The sequence below is a fragment of the Scatophagus argus genome, chromosome 2 (genome assembly GCF_020382885.2).
Source record: "Scatophagus argus isolate fScaArg1 chromosome 2, fScaArg1.pri, whole genome shotgun sequence".
Lineage (NCBI taxonomy): Eukaryota > Metazoa > Chordata > Actinopteri > Scatophagidae > Scatophagus > Scatophagus argus.
Window position 1 is genome coordinate 17,935,918 of NC_058494.1, and position 24,654 is coordinate 17,960,571.

Consider the following 24,654-nt stretch of genomic DNA (forward strand, 5'->3'; position numbering starts at 1 on the left):
CCATAGAATATGCTGTACTTGGGAATTATTGAAAATCAAATCATAAACAGTAACTATGGCTTCTTTCTGCCCCTCCCTTATTACAAATCAAACCTGACAAACATTGTAGGAACTGTTTTGTCATTTTGTTCCTGTCTTAATGCATTGATTTTCTTGCTTTCACAAACTGAATACAAAAGTTGTTTTGTTTTTTTTGTTTGTTTTCTTTTTAATTCTCCCACCATATGATTACACTGACCCAAGTCTGAGGAGAAACAAGGAGAGGGGATATGAAAACTTTTCTGATATCTAATGCAGACTGTGTAGATTAAGACTCAGCTTCATTAGCAGCAGGTCCCTTAACTGCATTGACTGCGGTAATTGGCAAGGCTTGAATAAAACATTTAATGAGAGTGCCCTGTACTCCTGAACAGGAGTGACAAATAATATATGTATAGGCTGTCAGCAGCCATGTTTAGCTACTGAGGGGGTTTATGTGTCTCTGTTTCACACAGTGTGATTGCCAGAAAGAGAAACAGATTTTCTAAGTTTGCTTCCACAACTAAGGGTCAGTGCTTAATGAGAACTGCTTTACATTATAATTCAGAATCCATACTATACATGTGATTGATTACTTGCGATAAGCAGCACAATAGGCTGCCTAATGCTAAATGACTATGTGCGACACTACTCCCATCCATTTTGCTGTATCCATCCAAAAACGATACGAATCACTGCTGCAACCATCCTGAACATCAGTCTTTCCTGTCTTCTTGAATTCCTTAGAGGAAAGATGGGGAAAAAAAGCACCACGAGAGATGGTTGGGTGGGAGAACATTTTTCATAACGCAGGTATATAAAAGACATCTATACTCCAACAACCCCAGTCGGCCCATGACTTTTGCTTCGTAAGTGGGGAGTGAATGAGACCCAGTGGCCTGCAAATGATGCCTCTTCCCTACCTCCTCCATCTCAGAGGCGAACAAACCACTTTAAAAAAACGAGAGAGTAAGAGGAGCTACACTAGCTAGAAAGGGGGGCTGGAAATCCTGATTTTTCTGGGTAGATATTTGGTAACATATCACAGACATGCTTTTAACGTGCCTTGTGCCTCTCTCTACAAATTGTTATAGCAAGACCTGACATATAATTTGAATGACGAGATATGTTTTAAAAGTCTTAGTGAGTGCTTCGTTTAATAGTAAAATGGTTCTTCATGGATCTATGTGCTGGCTGCCGCGATCTCGTTATGATTGAGTGTGTTAATTAAGTTCTCGTAGGGAGTGACATTTCCATGCTCACTCTCTCTCGTGACGGGCTGGCGGGAAAGGGAAGCCAATACCACCATCTCGCCTTGCAGAGAAGCCTGAGAGTAATGAGAGATGACACTGAGGAAGGTCTTGCTGCAGCCATAATATATGAATCAATGCATATACAATGTATGTGAAGTCTTTATTTGAATTTTAAGCACCAGACAGGGACAAGTGTTGGGATTCACAACGTGTCTATTTCTGTTTGTGTGTAACATTATATTATGTTTGTCAGTGCAGTTATGTCAGTGAACAGTATTAGGTTTATAAATAAATTTCAGTGGTTACTGTCTGCCTGTGTCTTCAGGCCGGATGTTCAAAGCAACTGTTAGCCAGATGCAAAGAAGCAAAGAATTGAAAAATCCAGAAATCTTTTTTTCTCCTTATAAAAAAGACACAATTGTTCCCGCAGTACAAATAATCTTTGTCACTGATCCATGCAGCTTCACACACAGCCGGTAGCAGTGACAGACCAAATGTTGCCTGGAGGTGATGTATCATCTCACTATACCTGAATGGAAAAAAAAAAAAAAATCCATACAAGCTACTGTAGGTAAGCAGAACAGACAATAATTAGCATATTTTATACCAGCTACAAATGTCCAGTTGGGGCAACAAGCAGGCCATGATGTTCTGTACAGAGGCAGATTACTTGCAAAATAAGGCTGACTACAAAAGGGAAAAGTCGGAAAGTTCTGCTTTTGTTGCACAAAAAAACACACTAAATCACACAACTGTCAACCTGAGGTGTTGTTTGCTAACACACGGGCTGCAATATTTCAAGGTTCTACAGTTGCTCGAGGCAACCTCACGTCAGGTAGCTTGAATCAGCTTGAAGTCTTCTACAAAGATCTGTTTTGGTAGAGGGAAAATTTTACTGAAGGTACATCATTGGACATAATAACTCTGAGGCATTTTTTAAAAACAAGACTGCGACTACTCTGCTACAGCTCTGTGAGACTGTGAGAAATGCTTAGACAATGCCTTTTTTGCTGATCTTTACCAGGTATGTTTACCATATTCAGCATCAGCTTTAGTTTAGTCAGTCAGTCAGTTTTAGTTAGTGACGTTATTAGGATTCATCCTTTTTGGAATTTTGAATCTCTTTTCCAAATTTCATGACAGTACACTGCAGTTGTTAATTAATAGTGCACGTCCAATCAGGATTTTTGAGGCCAATCATTGATTGTTGGAAGAAGAATCAGGTTAAAGTTATAAGTTATGTATACATTTTATTATGAAGTTATCACAAAAGCACCATTAAAGTGCTGGTAAAAATGTACACTGAAAAATCACTGAAATTGAAAAATTAGGGGGAATGTAGGCCTTTGTATCTAGAGGTTTAGCTACATTATTACCTGAAGCTGCTTGGTGGCTGATTTCAGAACATTTCAGAATCTTCTGATTTTTCATAGGCCTCACACTGTGGAGCCAGACACTGATAGTAACTAGAGTTAACCGAATGAGAAGATGTGCTTTGTTGTGGTCAGCACTGTGTTCAGTTTATTTGCTATTTTGCTATAGTCTGTTTGTTCTCCTACAGAATTTTTTAAACATTCAAACATTTTGAGTTACAAGTTAAAAAAGAAGAAAAAAAGACATTTCTCTACACTATACACTACACTGACTTGAGTCATATTTTGACCTAATTTCATTATTAATTCTCTCACATTTACATAAAATATATTAGTTCATCATAATTTCTTGTTTTTAGTTCACCTTTCCAGAAACTCTCTTTAAAACTTCATGTATGCTTAGCAAAATTTAAATAGTGAAAAAACACTCATCTAACATCTACAGCGCTGTGCATGCGTGCTGCACCATCACCCCACACCACATCCACATTGAGCTTTCAATTTCAGCTTTTTTATTGCAGGGCAAGGATAGGTGACTGCATCACCCCATGCTGATCTGTTCCCTACCCCCTCAGTAGATACTGTGTGCTTGCCTTCCAATCTGGCAACCCCCAAAATGCTCAATCACCTCGCACCACCATATTCAGCCCATGACAGAATATACTGATAGCCGGCTAACCTTCCGCTCACACACAGGCTGATAATTCCACCTGCACCTGCATGCCTCCAAATTGATTCGTCCCTCTCTGCCCATCCCTTTGGTATAGCTCCGCTGTTTGATTGAGGTGCTCCCTAATGAATTCTTAGAGGCCAGGTGCTGATACTGTGTTAACTGAAGGCAGAGAAAGCCATCTATTAAACAGGAGGGCACAAGTCTCATCGGAGAGTTAAGCTATGCTCCTGAGGGGACAGGCCTAGATGAAATACAGAGGCAAATATAATATCCAGCAGCTGTTTTGTTGTACCACTGGGCTGTCTAGTGGAACACTGTCACACCACTTTCACCGGTGTTATCAATTTATGGAAATGATCCAACAAATATTACATGCCTTAGCTTCACCTTTAAGTTAGATGGACGTTGAATAGACGTCTGTATTATGAGGCACGACACAAAGGATCCTGTTTTACATAAAGCTGCCATGATGGACGCAGTGTCACCGTTGCTGTTCAGAATTAATGGGAAGATGAAATGAGTTGTCTGTCTGGGGACATGCCATGTAAGAGATGGCTGCCATTAAGATGAGAGGGCAGGAAGGCTCTTCCTGCTCATCTGTCCGACATTGTAATATGTGCTGACAAGTTTATTGCTGTGTCCCATCCTTGAACGAGCAGCAATTACTGTGGCAAGTGCTGATAGTCAGTCAGGCCATGCCAAAGGAATTTTATCACTTGAGGGGGAAGATTTTAAGAACGAGCCAACGAATTAATTCAGGATGTGTAAATGATTCAGAGCGCAGAAAGTGTTGAAATGAAGGTTCAAAATATGGAGAAAAACTACTCAAAAATATTTCCCAGGAAGCACAATGCTATTTTAGCACTTTTGTTCAAAACTCAAAATGATCAAATGAGTGTATGTAGTGAAAATTCACATGGCTGCCCACGGCAGCCTCCACAAATCTGGAGGACCGTCGAGAAAATCTTTTAAGTTATTGGCTTTGGAATGGAAAATATGAAACAATAAAGAAAGCAGAAAGTTTCTCTCAACTATAAACCGGTACTTGATGTGAAATTGTCTGAGTTACCTATCAGACCAGTTAAAGATTTGCTGCGCCCCACCTCAGTTAGTTACTGCTGCTATGTAAGCTTACAAGGTTACAATGACAGTGGCAATTTTACATCTAAAATGTCTCTGCCATTTTTGAAACACTGGCACAAATGGTTTCATACAAATGAAGACAAAAGCAACCTCCTCATTTCTGGCCAGCAACAGTGTTGCCAGTTGATGTGACAATGTCATCAGCTAATTAGCTGTAGCTAGTTTCCTAATTAAGCTAACATTAGCTCCATGGGTTGGTTGAAAATGCCATTTCTGGCTGACTTGATGTTTACAGCCGAGTCATTAAAAAAAACACACACACACACAAAAAAAAAACATAAAAGGGTCTTTAATATGAACTTAGCATGAGCTAAAGCTGCATGTCCCAGGCAAAAAGACATCATCCCCATGAGCTGATGATCCATGAGGATGTAGATCTACTTAGTTTTAATATACATCACACAAAGAGGAAAAATTGGGGTCAATCTGTCACAGAGGACTAAAATAATAGCATTGATTAGCTTAAACACTTGTTTGTGTTTTCAAAACATGATTTCACGTTAAAAGAGAAAAGGCTTTCAGGAAGAGGATTAAATAGACGATTTTGACAAATGTAATGCCATCTTGGGTTTGACCGGAGGTTTTGCTCGAGTGTAAACCAGCAGTAGAACAGCAGAACAGCAGAACAGGACCGTACTCAACACTAATCCAGAACCAGCTTCCACACATTCGGGAAACACTACACACTGGATGTGCAGGTAGGTGGTGAATAAAACAAAAATCCAAAGCTTGATGGCCCTGCTGTGTCCGGTTATGATTGCTAAGTTATGATTGGACCATCTATGGACCATCAAAGCAGAATTCAGGAACAAGCTATTGTTATGCCACTCATCCTAACCAATCAATACAAATAAGACAGAAAATATGTCTGGTGTTTCCTGGAATGAAAGGCTCATAATCATAATCCAGGGATTGGTAAGAAACAGCAGGCTTTAGTCTGTCAGTTTTTGTCTTTCGTTACCTCCACAACTAGTTTTCTGTTTTTAATATCTGAATATTGTAGACTATACAGTGTACTGTGTATCCAGAATCTTAAGCACCTAAGCTGTCCTGAGTTGAACTGAGCTGGGCTTATGTGGGCTGGACTGAACAAAAATTAACTGATTTTAACTTCACTGAACTGATGCTTAATGTTCATTAAAAAGTGAAATGAACTGGACAGAGCTGAATGCAACAGAACTGAACTGAATTGACTTTGAATTGAGTAACAGAATGAGGAGAGGTTGAGACGTGCTGCAAACACTAGTATCCTTCTTATCCAGTCTGGTCACACCTTCCTGCAAATTATACTGCTTATTATCCCTGAACACTATCGCAGCCCTAAATCAGACTGAATTATGGGTGCACAGCCTCTGCCTGTGACCGAGCGACGCTTCCAGGTTGTGTGACAGCCAGAGACAACATCATCTTACTTTTTCCATCCTGTCGCTTTGTCTGTCTCTCTTTCATCCTCTTTGTTTCTTACATTGTGTGCCAGTGCATCTCTCTCAGTCAATTTGACTTCATTTCAAATCTACTCTCTCCCTTTATTCTCTTTATCTCCAATTTCAATTTTCTACTTCTTGCGACTACTCTCATCCCTCCTTATCTTATTTTGATTGGAACTGCTGCACCCTCTTTCTCCATTTTTTTTTTTAATTATCTTTGAAACATATGGCATATCATTCATAAAGACTAACTTTTGTAAACAGATTGCATGGAGAACTGAAAAGATCAATAAATATGCAACAACAACAACATCGCATTTTCAGGTTAAAATTCTCTCTTTTACCTCTGTTTTGGTCTCCACCGTCTCCACTATATTCACTAGTTGTTAACTGTCAATGTCTGTTGTTTAGTGCTGAGCAGGTAGAGTAGATTTTGGACATTCTTTTTTTGTTTTGCTGAAAACAGCTGCCTGCTGCATCCCAAACTAACGCAAAAACCCCTTGTTAATTAGTGAGTTAAATATTGATTTTGGTAAGAAAGGTAGTTGATTAAATCTCATTCTCAGGTCACCAAATTGCCACCAACCCAACAAAAAAACAGCCCAGAAATACCGGTACAGAGCTAAGAAAAATAAGATGGGCTGAGGGCAGGGTCTCTGTAGATAGAGACACGACTGCACTTCTACTGGGTCATAAGTGATAATTGATAATTGGTTTATCTTTGTATGAGTCTGTACATCATTTTTCTCAAGAAGCTGAGATCCTGTACAGCAGCAAGTGACCATTTTCTGACTTAAAGTTTGGCAGAAGGATAAATGCAGTCTTGCTGTTTAATTAAGTGACAAAATATCTTGACAACAGAAAAACAGAAATGGAAAAAACAGAATTAATCATGGAATCTCAAAGGACCAAATCCTCTCCCACAGTTTTGCATATTTTTGCAGTTCATAAATTTGACTTGCAGAAATGTTGGAGTGTATTCCCCAGCTCTGTGTAACCTGTTACATCAGGATGAATGCATGATTAGAGCTCAGCAGTTTTCCTCTAGCACCAGCAGCAGTCCCTGATGATCAGCTTTAAACTTTACTTATGCAGATTGCATTAGCATTATGGGTTTCATTCAGTTTTTATTTGGCGAAATTGCGGATTCCTCAGTTTGCTACTGTGTGCCTTATGAATGCACTTGGATCCTTGAAACACTTCACAAGGCTAATACTTTCACAGCAAGCTCAAAAGTATATTTTGTCACCATCAAATCGATAGCTGCAATTTAAAAAAAGAAAAAAAGGAAAAAGGCAACAAATTCATAATCGCACTAAAAAAAAACACAAACAGTAAAGTGAGAGTGGCCAGCAAGATCAATGGTGTTCAGCAGCCTGATCTGGCTCACATTTTTCCAAGAGCAATTTCAAAGGCTTAAATCATTTTTGAAGAGCCCTCTCTATTGTCTGTATGAAGAGTTTTAGTTTCGCCCCTCTGGACAGAGATTTAGCCTGCTAGAGGCCCGTAGGACATTGCTTTATCTCTGGTAACATCAATTCTTCAAAGTCTTCTGTATAAAAACTGATGCTTTACAGTCATAAGTAGGAAATAGTGATGAGGTTTAACTGTATATTGAGTTAGATGGCTAAATATTGTCCTGATTTTATGTTGTATAGTTACTTTTATGTACACTGTATTTTATGTGATTTTAAGTGGTAGGTTTTAGCATATTTATATAGACTCTGTTGTTAGGTTATTAAGTTGTCCAGTTAAATCTATTGCAGTATTGCAGTAACTGTATGGTCATTTTGTAGGATATATTTTGCGGCATCGTTGAACTGTTCATTACAATACGATTAAACAGCGCCACAAACCACAGCCTCCATAAATCTGAATCAGCACCTTTCTAAAACAGTTTCAACAAAAAAACTGAACATTATAACTCTATATAGAAGGATTATATTGCAGGACTGCATATTATACCACGTTTGTCTTAGTTAGGTATATCTCATAAACTGATAACTGAGTGTATACACCCATTTAATTAAAGTAGTGTCAGGCAAATTGCTCATTGTAGTTGAACTGTTGGAGAAAGAGAAATTAGAATTAGTCACATTTGTCAGATCGTCAGTTAAAAGTTTATGGGACAGACTGCAGTATACTGGATGTTACTTGAGCAAACAGATCACGTACATGTCTCTCAAATAGAAGAACTCACTGAGCCTTAGGACATCGTGAATCTTCTCATGGGAACTGTAGTACTTATGTCATTCAATATATAAAACTGTATCTTTACACTGAGATGCAGCACAATGGCACAGCACATTATGGATGTTGTACTGAACGAGTCACACAAAGAGCCGGTCTGAACAAATGTTGAGTGTGTAAGTTGGCTTTGGTTAAAGGGAACCTCCACACCCCCCCACCAGGCCTTAAAGTCTTTGACATAGAAACTGGGAAGGAGAAGAAAGAGGAGGAGGAGGAGATGGGCTAAAAACCCAACTGTAGACATGAAAATTCAAATGCTCTGCAAGGATTTCTATTATTTATCCAGGGCGTAGTCTCTACATTCCAGGGATTTGCTTTGATTTGAATTCTCAAAACCAAAATGCATGAGAATTAATCATTAAAATGAATGTTTATTGAGCCAGGATGTTGACTATGTACAAATGTCTAATACTGTATCAAATTTACCGTACAAAATACAAGTTATATATAAATACATGCAAGCGACTGTTGCAAACTTAAGTCGAACAAATGTTTTGTAAAATGTCTGATGTACATTTAGCAACAAAAATAAACTGTCTGGGGCCGCAACTCATTATGACTGATTAATCCGCTGATTATTGTCATGATTTAATTAATGATTAAGTAATAATTAATGATTCATCATTTAGTCTATAAAATGTCACAAACCCGTGAAAAAACTCATCACAATTTCACAGAGCCCAAAGTAACGTCCTCAGATTGATATGTTTGCCCAACCAGCGGTCCAAAACCTAAAGACTCTTCATATAATGTCATAAATGACATTTTTGCTTGAAAAATAACTGAAACAACTAACTGGAAAAAGTTTGCAATTAATTTCTTTCAGCAGACAAATCTATTAATCGCTGCAGCACTTGAACTGCAGCAACATTCGTGCAAAAGTAACAATGAGAATCCCAAATTTTCTCATATTTGTCAGATGCACGCATGCGTGTGATTAAGCATGTGTGGTTCTGAGTTAAATTAGTCGGTAGGATTTGTGCCACTCCTGTGGCAGGTCCATATGGCACAGAGCTCAGCTTGAAGGCTGGCTCCACTCATTAACATTCCCCTATCATAAAGGCCAAGGGGAATGCACAAACCAAAATGTGTGTGTGTCTGTCTACCCTCCAGAATTGTCATATCAGCACTCGGGCATAGCAGCAGACATCAGTGAAACTACACCTAAAACTTAATGTATTACACACACTAGGCTTTCAACATATTTGGTTCTAATGACGACCTATAATCAAGTGCTGATAGTTATGGTGTTGAATGCAAATATGAACTAATTTGACGAAGAGCGTGGGGGATCAATCTCTGAATCAGTGTGTTGCATTCCAAAAAGGGTGTCTGCCATATGCTTGCTGTTGAAGAGGCAGCTGCCCCCAAAGCCTCAGATTCCATGTTTTTGTGGTTTTGTGTTCTGGCGCCACCGCACCAGTGTGATTCTGTACTAATTACTATTTTGGAACATGAGAAAAAAGAGGACAGAGACACAGAGGTGGAGGGAGGGAGGGAGAGAGAGAGAGAGAGAGAGACCAGAATGGAACGAATGCTCTAACTTTGAAAAATAACATAAAATGAGAATGAAGCTTTTTGTCTTATGTAACCAAGATCATTTTGTGTTAATTTATATACTTCTCTACCATTCATCTTGCCCTCATCAGATGCAATGATATCCTTGCTGAGAACACAGAAACATTAAATTTGGTTTCAAATGAAGCAAAATGAATTGCATTTCATGTTTTCTAAAGCCGTTTTTTGCAGTTTAATGGCTGTTTCGGGTAAAAACTTCAAATGAAATCATCTGTCTTCAACCTTTAATTGCATGTGTGTTTAGCTTACTGCAAGGCTGTGCACCCACACATCAGTGCAGACCCTCAGTGGCTTCATGTACAACGATTTCACATCATTCACATCAATATGCATCCCATCTTTTTGGACAACATTAAAATCTTCTAAATTAAATTGTGCAAAATGTTTAGGAACATTTTCTTTCTCTTAGACTAGTTATCAAGTGCAGGTTTAAGCTTCCTGCTTAAATGTCAGGTGAATTAGTTGTTAGGAACATCCCTATACAGCACCAGCTTCGATTCCAGTTTAACTCCACCCACAATACAGACAGCAATTAAACACTCAAAGGCCATGAATTGTTTGGTTCTCCACAGTGAAGCAGTGAAGTGAAGTTGGTGTGCAGAACTTGAGTTCATTATCATATTACACTTATACACTGTGCATGTGGTACCTACTGTACATCAGCACCAACAACATTTAGAAGACTGGTGACGTGGAACTTGGGGAGCTTCCAGATTGGGCTTTTAGAACTCCTGTGGAGTTTTTTGAACAGTATGTAACAGGCTGAGAATGGATATTTGGCTCCAGTGAGTTCAAAAATGATTTCTGTGAAATTGCACCTCCATTCCAGCTCGCTACCCTGACAGACAGCAGGACATTTGATGACAACATAAACTCAGCAAATGTTCCCTTACATTTCCTTACTGTCTGCTTCTTACACTCTTTTTTTGTTTCAGTAAGCAACCTTTCTCAACTCCTGTATCATTATTCACAATAACGCTCACATCGGTTTCACACCTCTTTATTCTAGCTACCATATAATAACGATTAATAATTTGTTTCCATCTCCACATTTTCATACACCTGTCAGCCAAAACCACTGACAGGTGAAGTAAGTAACGATGACCACCTCTTTTACAATGCAATATGCTGCTTGTTATCCAGAATGCCATTGTGACTGCTCAGCGTGAGTGGTTTTAAGGTGTTGTGTGACTTGGGGCCATACTTCTTCCAGTCTGTGGATGCTTGATCACACAGTGATCTGGGGGGCTTTGTGGCCAGAACAGCACTTTCTGCTCTTTGTCATGTCATGTCATGTCCCCCGCGAGTCATTTCTGAAGGTTTGTGAGGTGTCAGTATTACTGAATTTCTTTTTCTTAAAGCTTTCATTTTTTTATTGTGCCTTTATTTGGCATAATGTATCGCAATCGTGGGTTGCTGTTTCTAAACACGCCGTTCAGCGACTCTGGAGAGAGATAGTTGATTGCAGAGTCTCATTCCCAGGTCGTCAATCGCCACTAATACTTCAGTATTTGACAACCTGGGAATGAGACTCAACAATCATCTATCTCTCTCCAGAATCGCTGAACGGTGTGTTTATAAATAATATACGTTTTCCAGAATCACTGAAGCCCAGAACCATCACAGAAAAATAATGAAGCAATATATAATGCAGGTAAAGAGCACACTGACACCACCACACACACTTCTAGTGAGTCATAAGTGATGTCTGAGAGGGATTGTTTTGTATAGCCTACACAATATTTATTTATTTATTTATTTTTAAGAATATTCCTGCATGTCAGTACCTGCGGTATATTTTGCATGAACCTCATCAAAAATAGCTGTGATGTGACACAACAGCTAATGGAGATCCAAATAAACAAATAAACATAGTTTGTCTTTCAAATATCAATAATATCTAAAATTGAAACCTCAGCAGCAGAAAATCCAACAAAAAAACGACGGTACTTATCTGGGAAGTTCAGGACTTAATCTCTGTAACAATATAACTGTAAACAGAAGTTCTTATTTCTTCCAAAGATGAAAGAGCCTGTAAGAGTGGTCTCTTGAAAACACTGTTTTCCATAGATGTTAAACAACCAGCCATGGTGGTAATTCAAACAAGAGGTTGTAACAGACTTTAAAAAAAAAGGTGGCAGAGAGGAATGAGAGAAGAAAATGAAAAAAAAAAGAAAAAGAAAAGAAGTACTCCTGCTCTGGAGAATATTTTCTTTTCAGTGGGAGAAAGGACTCTCCTCTGCCTCTGTGGTGCCCCTGGCTCTGTCTGTGTTTAGCTGTGGGAACAGACCACTTGGTGGCACGTACTGAATAGGGGGCCGTCGCCCCTTGACGCTTTTTAAGTGGGCCTGCCAGTAAACAGGCTTTCGGCCATCTCTTTCTCTTCTCCACTCTCATTTTGTTATTTTACTCTTTCATGGGCACATTCATCACAGCCTTACTACGACTACCTTCATCTTTCTGCTTACTTTTCTTTACTGGCCTACGTTGCAGCTGTTCTTCATTTCTTTTGTCACATACGTGGTCATTTCCCCCCCATACACAGCAACAGAAAAGGAACTATCAGTACAAAAGGGGAACCCTGATTCGTAGATGCATGTGCGTAATAATTAGTCATCTCTTAGGCAGGTTTCCAGAGAGGCTCCCCTGGAGGCTGGGATCTCTGTTGTGGAGGGCTGGACTTGGTCACTAGGAGCTGGCCCAGATTCCTCTCTCCCTCTTCCTCAGGGAGGGAGGAGGGGGTACAACTGGCCCGGGTGGTGCAAAACATACGGACACAGACCAAGTCTATTACCCATAGTGATTTAAGGTCCTGATGAGGGCTGATTTATAACCACCTATAGAGATGTGGGGCCCTTAACTTTGGCCAACATACCGCCCCCATCCACAGGGTCTTGAGTGGAGTGAAGAGGGATAATGGAAGAAGGCGGGGTCTAGGCAGAACCAATTAATAGTCAATGGGGCCTGCCATGCAAATGGACTGCTAAAACGATGGAGGTAAAATTTATTTATGTGTGTGAAAGAAAAAGAGAGACATCAAGCATGCCTGTGTGAAAGCGGTCGCTTAATCCATTTTCCCCATAACCAAATTTCTGATCATAACTTCAAACTCCTTGTTGTCAAAGATGAAAACCAATTTAGGGATGTAATGAAGCCAGACTGAAAAGTGAAAGAAATATTGCCTTCAAAAGCTCTTATTCTGAGCCAAAACATGATTTTATTTTTCAAACACTTTCTTTTCAAACAGGAAATCACTAATGAGCCAAAGCACTCTCAGATTAGTAAATCAGTCAGATCTCATATTATATTTTTTAAAAAGCTGTATATGCAGTATATCAGTAGTAATTTACAGCAGAAGTAATTACAAGCTCATCAAAGCCTTACTGGCTATAATACATACCTGTGAAGTTTTCCCTTATAATTTCCGTAATAATGACAATAACATTATCCAGCTCCAGTAATCATTCCAAATTTAGCCTCCATCATTCCCTGTAATCCAGTTCACTCTGCACGGCAGGAGGTGTGACGCTGCACGTACTCATCAGAGATATCCAGGGATATTAATAATCACTGTGGTCCATGTATACTGCAAATTCTCACTTGGTGCTCTTTAGCTCCCCATGATCTGTGGGAGGACATGCCCCTCCATACCGCATGAACCATACATAATCTACGAGCTGCCATGTTTGAAATGCGATAAGGACGGCTGAGCTGCTCAGCTGCTCTGCCAGACTCTGTGGCCGATGCTTCAGGACAACCAAGTCAATGTGGAATTTCACAGGCCGGGGTGGGGGGGGATGGAGAAGATCTCTGCTGGTCTCCGCTAGATTTATTGTTTGCTTGATTTCTTTAAATAAAATATGTCAGAACTTCACTTTATTTACATTTTTTAAAAAAGGAGAGACTATGAAAGTGTCAGATCCATTTACTTCAACCCTTCACTAAAGAGTTTAAAAGAGGTATAAACAGTCAATAAATGCTTGGCAACACACTACAGTGCAGGAGCACACATGCAACACTCCAAAAACCTGAAATACTGAAATGAAATGACAAACATTGCCAGCAATCAGTCATGTCAGCTGTCAACATTAATTACTGACGGGTTAAAGTATGAAGTGTAATGTTTAGTAGCTAAAGCTGTTCTTTCATATTTGATGTATTCATTTAGGTGAATAAGAGCATTAGATCAGAGTCTCAATAATTGTTACAGGACTCAGATCAAGATGGGAACAAAAAACCTTGTTTGGTACATCCCTAATACTAACTTTGCAGTGGCAGGGCTAATGTACACAATGTGGTGAGCTAGCTAGCACTTGACTCTGCAATATGGTACAACTGAGCAAGCCATAAAGGGCTTTTAAAATCCCTCTCCAAGTATGATATAGTTTGGTAGCATAACCCTGTTCCAGACATTTCAAATGAGTGTACTCTATTAAACTGTTCACGGTTCTAATACAACTTTTGTGTGGTTGGTGGAGGCTACTGTACTGGAGCGAGGTATTAGTTGTTGTCTTTTTTCCCCTGTGGTGGTGCTAAGTGATAGCCTGTCAGTGGAAACACGGGGAGAGAGTTGATGACCCCTTTTAAAAGACCGACGTGAGGTAGCTCCTCAAAGGTTACATGAGTGGTGGGGTGAGAAGGAGGAACTGGTGGAGGGTAAGGAGAAAGAGAGGCAATGGGGTAACGACCAATAAAGACCAAACAAGGGAAAGGGGTATAAGTCTGAAAGTCAAATTGAGCCACGGACTAAAACACCCTTTGCAAGTATGGCTTTTACCACAGGGTAGCATACATTATCCCAAGAGAACTAATGTGCAGCTTATCTGTATTCTGGCCCTGCTCAGTGAAACACATGGGGGTGGTATTCATAGAAAAAGTATCAGCTGCTACTCCAAGAGTGATCAAGAACTCAAGCACAGGAGGAGAATTTGCAGTGCAAGTTTTTATATATCAGGCACAGAATTAAAACAAACAAGCTTTAACAAGTTTTCATCCTTGTCCTTTTTTGTGAGCAGTAATTTGTAACTAAACATTAGCATCTGATGGTAGGGAATTGTTTGAGACACTGTATCCATTGCTGACCATGAATATTCTCAATGTCTGGCTTGTTGTGTGGATTGGCAGCAGAGCAACAGTGAATCAGTTGTGGACCATTTCTGGTTATTCCACATGGAGAGTGGAGGATTGCTTTGATGATGCCAGTTTCAGTCCAGAGGGGCACAGCAGTATCCCCAGCAACTAGAACAGCTTAGCACTGGCCTTCGTCGAATCAGCTGCTGCAGGTAGGCAGTCTGGGATGCTGAGTATGTCCTTGGTGGCCTGATGTTTGAGCACAGCAGCAAGGCCAAAGTGGAACAGCAGGTTGTTCTCAGGAGGTTTACAGACCTGGACGTCCTCTGATTTCAGGCCCCTGTGGAGGGGTAGTGCTGCAATGCTCAAAACACATACCTCATTACTGTGATGTACACCAGTCTTTCAGCTTTTAAGTGCAGTGAAAAAGCTTACAATCGACTGAGCAAGTATGAGGTGCACAAGTCCTGTGAAGGAGGTGGGGTGCTGCTATACCATATGAGCATCCCACTGCATTTGAGGCAAATATTTTAACAATTCTTTCATTAACTTTCTGAAACCAGTCCATGTGTTCTCAAAGACTAAACCACAACTAGTTGAATTCCAAGTCTCTCTGCTGTCAATCTTCTTGAAAATTATTCTTACACACTAATAATTTCCAACATAATACAAAAGGTGGAAGTATTTTGTGGACTGTGTATTTTTGCATTACTTAAAATGAAATGATTGTAATGACTCCGCAAAGACAAAATGTTTCTACACAATAAAAAGCAACATGTTCACTGACAAACTCTTTAATTTGCGATATCTGCTTGCAGCAAGTAAAGCATGTTTAGAGTTGTTGTTGGCTTTTGGTTAAGTTTAGAAAAAGGTTCTGACCTTGGTTAAATATTGGGGAAAAAAAAGTCAAAAGTGATTTTAAGCATGAGACAAGCTATGTTTAATTTACTCATATTTAATCAAATGGACAATCTTTACACATACCAAAGTGCTTTTTGTGGCTTAGACAAGAGGGACCGCAAACCCTTCAAATCGAACCCAAATTATAGCACTTTGGACACCCACCATCCAGCCTGACCAGCTACCTAAAACTTCCCTGCATTCCAAAATATTTGGGAAATATACACAAAATAACAACAAAAACAGTATAGACAAATCATAGATTGAGAACAGATGATTTAAGTCTTGTATCATACCTATCCTCTAAGTTGTAGATATATTTTTATGCAGTTTGTGATTAAAAACTCTAATAAAAATGACACAGTTGGCAGAATAAAACAGTAAAAAGTGAGACACACCTATCTCCTTCTGGTAAGTCTGTCACAGACACACACTTCCAGTCCCTCTAGCCAATAAGTCTCACTTGTCTGGTCATAATGCAAAAGAGGATAAAGCAAAAATTCTCTTTAAAATCTGGCTGTCCAGGATATTACAGTGACTCTCTCTCTCTTGCAACATCCAACATCGTCAATCTTATTAATCATTACACTCTCAGTAAAATTTAATATGGTGAAATGCAGCATGTGTCTCGGACGTTAAAACAGCCTGACAGCACAGGCCATTAACCAGCCACTGAACTGTCAGTTTTACAGATGGAATAAACTATTTTTCTGCCATATTTTGGCTCTTCTTATACGCACTTCTTGGACAAACTCACAACAACCAAAAAATATTAAAAGTACAATTAAGCATCTGTGTTTAGGAACATCACGAATGCCTTGAGGCCTTCAAAACACATAAACTATATTCTGTTTGAATATTCACAAAGCTGATATTCAGAATGTAAATGGTAAGAGGAGAAAGAAGCCGTAAAAAGCAACCAATGAGGTGTGATGATCCTTCACCTGTTGACAGCCACTGTGAATAGCGCCGGCACTGCTGCAGACCTGTACACTCTGGTAACTTCTTGAACTTGATCAATCTACTTCTTTCTCAGCGCAAGTGAATGAGTCACCGTTTTATTTTTATCACTGTGAGGAAGGAACCTCCTGCTGATTACCTCAGGTTGGACTCCTCAGGAAACACCACACAGGAAGAAGAGAGAGAGAGAGAGAGAGAGAGAGAGAGAGAAAGGGCTCCTCCCTGTGGCGAAGCTACAGCTGTCCATCGCTGTGACAGGGTGAAAAGACTCCTCCATAGCAACAGTCCTACATAGCAACAGTCTCTTTTAATAAAGATAGCCTTGGATGCCATTCAGAGAGTTTCGTGTATTATCAGTCCTTAGAAACGAAGGACATTGTAAGGCAGCATCGTAATCATAGGCAGGACAATCATGCATCTCACGCTTTGCATGACTTCAGTGGTCTCTTTTACTTCATTTTTGGTTTATACAAGTGGCCTCACGCCGTTACATTGTAGAAGTACGAGATTCAGTCCAACTATAGGCTGTGAAGTGAAAAAAGTCAGTGGCTGATTTCCAATTTATGCCAAGCAGAGAATAGAAAACTGAGGCCCAAAAAATGGGGAATCTTCTGAGAACAGAAACGTCTTGCACAGAGTGTTCAAAGACTTAAGAGCTCCATTTGAATAACAACACCTCTTAGCCCCCTCCGGTAGAAACATCTCAACCAAGAATTTGTCACTCTCTATTTGAACTTTTCCTCCGTCATTTCCACACTCTGTATGATGAATCATTCAAAACCCTGGGCTCGAAATGAGACCAGACAGGACGGAGACTTGCCTCGTATTGAGCTTTCAGCAGCCAGCCCAAGTCCAATTTCAGCCCAACAATGCAGTACTTTGATCAGTCTATACGGCTGATTTAGGATGTCACTACTAACTGTCTATCACTCCTACGCAGCCCCTCCAGGAGCAGTCGAGCTGAGCATGCTGGGACTGGGACATGCCAAGTAATCAGGAGCAGGGTGATACGCGAGACGGAGGCTGACTTTCAAATTAAAGATGTATGTCAGGACAAAAATGCCCAGGCACCAACGTCAGTCATCTACACAAAGTCATACTATAGTAATGTGTATCTCTGCACAGTATCACAATCAGGTAATATTATATATTTTTGTTATTGACAAAAAAAAATCCATTGGGAAAAAAAAACAACAACAACAAATTATATACGAATATAAGATGTATCACTGCACCTCCATTGTTGTCCAAAAACAATTAAGAACACACAAAATGATTAAAAATACATTTGAAGAGCCCCACCATTACACTGAGGCTCATTCATTTCAATGAACACTCAGGACACTGCAGTTTATTTTGATGTTTTGATGTTCATGTGCTGTAAATATGCTTGAGTACTGCATTCGCTGCAAAAATAGCCTAAACCATAATTACTTCTACTTGAGTAACATTTTGGTGAAACTTACCGAGGTGTTTAAGGGAACCATCTAGCATTTTAATAATTAATGTATACATTTGACCTGTTTATAAATGGCTTAAATCTGAGAGCCTCAGGCAGAGCAGGGAAGTAAAAAGTATCAAGAGACAGAATAAAGCATTGCTGGCTTTGATCTCTTGGTGGGAAATATACAATAATCCCACTGTATAGAAAAAAAAATGGTTGCACACTTTATTCCATGTGCAAAAAGTGACAAAATGTGGAAAAAAAATGTATATGGCCAGCACTGTATGTCAGCATGTCATGAGTCTTCTGAATGCTGCACGGCTCAATCAAAAGACAATCCTCCTGTCTGTCACCGTCACATCTCCGTCGTTCTTGGCTCCCCCTGGCCGATATGTGAATGGGACCTGTGCCTGTTCTGTCACACTTTGATCATTGGTGCTATTAACCATTTAAGAGATATATCTGTCAGATGCATTTCACAGTTGGGTCTTCGCATAATTTAGTACCTGCTGCAAATCACAACGTCCTTAGAAGTACCTGCAGGGGCTGGACACAATATTAGCAACACCTGTGCAATCTAATGCAATCTAGTGCTGTACGCATGCAACAAAAGCTTCTTTCAATCTTTCTGAAGACAATGCTCCACTTTTGTTCAAACTGTGCCGGGAAGTGTGTGATCATTTTGGAAGGCGTAGTTTAGCAACCCTGCGCTAAATCCTGACGTTCTATTTGTCATGGCATAATGTACACAAACAGCTACCGAAATGCAGTTTTTAGAAGCCTTCAGCTGATTAATGACTGTTATTTTAAGTCTGCTATTCTTTATCTCACTTTACTTCATATTCTCTTTCATTTTTGCTCCAGGTCTCACTGACACAAGGAGAGATAGCAGAATGTCAAAAGCAACAAAGATCTGAACGCTTCTGTCAGAAGAAATGTAGCTGTACTACCTTTGTGAGCGCTTTGGGAATTCTTGGCCGAGCTGTCGACAAAATCAGTTATTTTCCATCATAGGCTATTTGGTCGCTTTGTTTTGAGGAATTCGAGACTGTCATCTTTGTACAGATGTTCTGTTTTATGGTTGTGTTTCATCTACAACTGAAGCCGTTAGTTTACAAAGGGATCACTTGGAAATGTCAAATTCCAATGAACTATCATTAATTTGCACATTTTACTGACGTCAAGCAGAGCAAAATAACTACATTTTTATCAAGACAGTCATGAAGAATAGTGGGAAATTTTGTTGAGATCACAACTCATAACTAGAAGACATTAGCTTTGAAATGACCTGAAATTTTCCTGGTAGTATTATTATTAGTAGTAGTAATAGCAGTAGTTACAATCCCCTTTAAAGCATTGGAAAAGTTTTGTTTGTTTGTTTGTACAAATGCTTTACTATAGTTTCTCAAAATATTCCATCCATCCATTTTCTATACCACTTATCCGTCAGGGTCGCGGGGGAGCTGGAGCCTATCCCAGCTGACTACGGGCAAGAGGCAAGGTTCACCCTGGACTGGTCGCCAGTCAATTGCAGGGCCAACACACAAAGACAAACAACCACAAACTCTCACACTCTCACCTAGGGGCAATTTAGAGTAGCCAATTAACCTAATGTGCATGTTTTTGGTATTGTGGGAGGAAGCCGGAGTACCCGGAGAAAACCCACGCAGGCACAGGGAGAACATGCAAACTCCACAGACCGGGAGTCGAACCTGGAAGCCTCTTGCTATGAGGCGACAGTGCTAACCACTGCACCACCGGTCCGCCCTTCTCAAAATATTTTACAGTAGAATTCAATACCATAAATAAGCAGATGTACATGGTATGATAACCGACAACTTTCATACCATGATATACCACTGCCATCCTAATATGCCTAGAGAGTTTTTTTTTTTAATTAACACAGAAAGAGGACTATAGTGAGAATTGTAAAGCAGAAAAACTACTTTACAATATTTTTTGTGGCTGTTGAACAGCTTGTCGGGTCGTACATGTCCTGGTTGACAATGATAATTAAAATCTGTTAAAACAGCAAAGTAGCAGCTGTGCTTTTCACACCAAGTTTTTAGAGTAACAAGCTGAAAGCAACAAGCTGAAATCAACAGCATTAGCCCATCAGCTTCACACTGAAACTAGATGTCCCATTTTCCTTCTTTTGTAGTGCATGATTCAATTGAACAGCAGGCTTTCACAAAACCTCAACAACTCCACTATCTTTGATGCGGTTCAAACATCATTTCAATCAGCTCTCATTGCTGCAGAGAGCAACACTGTGCAGGAAGATCCAGGATTCACATTTAAAGTAACTTCAGTAACACAATGTGCTGCAGAGGAGATATTATATCAACTGTTATGGCTGAGAGCATTAAATGCAAAACAATATGCATACAAAAACAACAGGCTGTAAAAGAATCCCACATGGATCACAAGAGTAACATTGGCCCGGAGGCTATGATTAAACTCAAAAACTAGTTCAATATAGACAATGGATAAATACAATATGCTACTGCACTGCAGATACATTAAAGTCTGCCACCTTGTCAATTGAATGGATGTATTACTAAAGAGAAGTACAGGGTGTTTTTGGTATCAAGAGACTGACCTCAATCACTTGCTGCAAGCAAACACTGAGCTCAGCAAAGAGAAGATTGGGGAGTGACAATGATATACTCCCCCAGAAGGGAATGAGAGCCTTCAGGTGGATGCTGGGGTGGTGGTGGGGTTTACAAAGTGCTGTATGAGCCGCAGCAGCAGCGATGCTGAAGTGATGCTTGCAGCAGTAATGTAGGATAAACTCCAACTGTTGTACAGTCTGCATCCCGTTTGACACCTCAAACCATCAGGGTAAAACACTACGTTGTGACCTGAGGAATGATACATCGAAATCCACCTCATGCGTGGCCGAAGGCTTGGACACATCAGTTATAAAAGAGTCAATATAAAAGTGTAACAATCTTTTACTAATAAACTGTTATGAAGAGTTAAGGAGCAGATCACCAGTAGTCAGCAGCTGTTCTGTTTATCAACCAATCAAACTTTGTTTAAATGGCACTTTTCATAGAAGAATAATGTAGCCTTAAAACACTTTACATGATAAAAAATAGAAAATATTTCAAACCATGATATGATATGAAGAATAAGAAAGCCACTACAATACCTAATGAATTTGGGTTCAAATCTTTCATTAATCCTTAGCTAAATGTGTAAAGGCAAATTTGAAAAAGACTGCCTGTTTTGTGTACAACAATAGTCATGCTCATGACAGCAGCCATCATTAATGCGAACGGGCTTTGTGCAAAACAGCACTCATGCTGACATTTCTAAAACCATTATTCAATAAATAAAACCATCATACAATAATGTAATATCCTCCACTTGAGACCCAATTTGCATTGAGGCACTTGGCAGCTCCACAAGAACACCAAGAACCTGGGAGAAAATATGTCGCACAACCAATTCATCTAACAACACTCTAATACTGATACACTGTATTTCACCACTATGCAAATTAACACCGTTAAAGCAACATAATCCGTGGGCAAAACAAGAAGAAAGCAAAGCACAGGCATCACAATAAATTAATTCACAACTAACACCAATGCAAACGTTGCACAAAATGGCAGCAGCATGAGAGCAAAAATTAGCTGCCAGCATGAGCCAACATGATGCCAACAAACACCGGATGAATGTGAAACAGCAATTAAACAGTAGCAGCAGGCTTACAGCTGAAATTACCAAGCACACAACTGAACAAAGCCGGCGCATGAGCCTGGTTTGTAGCATAATCAGAAAATTCTCACCTTAGATGAAATGACGAAGTAATGATCAACATATCTTCGCATTAGTGGGGAAAAAATCCTTTGGAAACAGGTGTCCTTTGGTAGGAGTTGTGGTACTGAGCTGCCAACAGGTATGACAGGAAGTCACAAGGCTTCAAGTACAACTGTTGCTAACAGGCAAAGCTAAAACGACGAGCTAATGAATTCGGTTAAGGAAATATTCTTCCTCTTAGCCAAGAAAAAGCTGCATGAGTGAACTTTTGGGCATTTGTGCTGGTTTCTAAAAAGCTAAGAAGAGCAACCTGTGTTAAAAGTTGCTCGAAGATATTTAAATTAGAATTTAAAAAATCAGCAGGTGGCAGCAGAGGACGAAGAGCATAATTAGCTTAAATAAACCGCCCCACCATAAAGGGTGCGTTCGATTTATGTTAGAGACTGCACAGGTGAGAGAGCACGCACAGTACCAGGGCACCGGAACTTTAACTGACCACACCTGTGCTGTTACGTCATGTCAATCTATGATCTAAAATCACATGTGTCAAATGAGTTAAAAGTGCAAAGATCAGAAACAAAAAGGGGAAAAAACATTGCATTTCCTCATTGTTTCTCTTGGCAGAAAATAAGCACCCTATCTGAAACAAAAACGTAGTTTAGTTTTTCATGTGGGTAACTGTAAAAAATGTATTTCCCTTGGAAATGTCAAGGGAAATACATTTTTTCTTTTATAATGTCATTTTCTAAATCACAACTTACACAAAATGATATTCATTGTAAGGTATAAACTGTAGAGACCATGGAGACAATATTTCTCAGCAATGTACTTTATAGATAAGCAATAGCCTGTGACCAGATTCACCCTTGCGAACAATGAAGACTGAACTGCTTGTAAACCATGCACATACTCGCATAATCTTAAATTGTTGGCAAGGAATTTGACTTGTAACACTGCTGTAATGGCTCAGCTGTCAGGTTTATGAAAGGAAAGAAAATTGCCAAGCAGATGATGCTCAGAATGGATCAGTTTGGGGTATTCAAGATGTGATTGTCTCTGGCAGCACCGCACAAAAGAGACAAAATCATGCCCAGCCATTAGCAGTGGTCCAAAATAAAACAGTCTGTCTGTGTGTGTATGTGTGTGTGTGCGCGTGTGTGTGTGTGTGTGTATGTGTGGGATGTGATGCGATGTGAACCCCTGCTGCTGCGTAACCCCACTGTGTGTGAGATCTGACAGCTCCCACTGCTGTCTGTATGACAGGATAAAAGAGCATCTATGTGTGTGTGACTCAGATAGTGAAAAGGAGGAGGAAGTGGACAGTAAGAAAGAGAGAAACTGTAGCTTATTCAGACAAAAAAGAAAGAAAAAAAAGAAATACAATCACTCGAGGAAACGTCTCTTTGAACGCTTATCTGTGTGAGCATGAAGAATTAGACATCCCACATCCTTTTGAAACTCAAAAGAAGCAACAACAAGTTTGATTGTATCTGCTGGGTTGACCATAGAAAATCTAAGATTTAACCTCATCAAAAGTCTTCAGTGTAATTAAGCCCTCAGTGCCTTCTTCAAACAAGAAACGACGCCACGGCGAACTTCTCTCTCAAAACACGAAGAAATGAGGGCACCAAACATTTCCTCAGCTAACTTTCCGCTAACAGTTTTAACAACTGGAAAGTCTGAAAGTGTTCATTTGATAACAACTTTACATTTATATCCCACTTTTAGGCAAACAAAATACAACCTATTAATATAAGCAGCCTTGCAAATCTGCACTTAGCAGTTCTCGGTCCTCTTCGTTATTTGGATTGAAGCAGTTCGTGCATCGTAACTCTGGCTGCAAATGTACAATTTACTATGACATTTGTTAGGTGGTTCCTACTCTCAGAACACAACTTTTGAGGTATTTGTAGCATTTAAAAGTCATTTGTCCACTCTGGCTATGAAAAAATGACTTCCACCAAGTAGCAGGTAGAGACTACATGAAGTACTCTTATCAGCAGTAAATGGAATCCACCATTACTTAAAGTGCTTAAAGTATTAAGGACTTATAAGGATTTCTGAAAGTATCCCCATCACTGTAGCCCGGGAAACATGAGAGCAGACTTTGTGAATGTAAAATGACTTCACAGCTTCAATGGGTAGATGCAGATAAGGTCGTTCGTTCATTTGCGTTAATTAATGCATGACAAAGCAAAGACCATGACAAGTGCTTCAAAGAAGAGTTCTAAAAAATATTATTGTTCATATACAACAAGTGAATGTGGCATATTATTACAGATTATCAGTGAAATGTGTTGTATAGCCTCAGAGGCAGATTAAAACTTATTTTACATCTGTCTTCACATGTGCAGCAAATTACAATGTGTAAAAATGTGCTACACCTCATTATATTCCACCACTTCCACCTCAACATGCATGAGGATTTCACAAAGTAAAGAGATCTTGCCAAGGATAACTTTTGGCAGTGCTCGTGTACTCTCAGAGAAGCAGCAGGACAGAAAACTGCAATAAAAGCAGTGATGCCGGATGAAGGAGCTTACAGTTTACTCTCCTGGGACAGCTGTAACTGCAGCTTGCTTCCTGACTGGCACAAAGGTAGACAATGAATATTGAGATGGCACCTACAATGTGTCACGATCTCTCACGTAAGGCAGCGCACACTGTTTTGCAATGAGGTTCGCTGTGCATCACAAAAGTCAACCTGTAAGTGAGGAGTGGCTCATGTTTTAGATTAACTACTGCAGAATCATATTTCACTTTGTGCTGCAGACTTTGGGGAGGACTATTGTAG

At 39.7% G+C, this 24,654-nt stretch overlaps 1 long non-coding RNA gene across 2 annotated transcripts in view; it reads right to left on the reverse strand.

Annotated features, from left to right (window-relative positions):
- The window catches only part of LOC124073180, a 101,706-nt gene extending 79,393 nt beyond the window's left edge, over positions 1-22,313 (reverse strand). Inside the window, exon 1 of one of the 2 annotated variants that reach the window (XR_006845655.1) lies at positions 21,890-22,313. This is a non-coding gene — a long non-coding RNA (uncharacterized LOC124073180). The remainder of the gene's footprint in view (positions 1-21,889) is intronic. The other variant, XR_006845654.1, reaches the window with a different exon arrangement.
- Between the last annotated feature and the right edge of the window lie 2,341 nt (positions 22,314-24,654).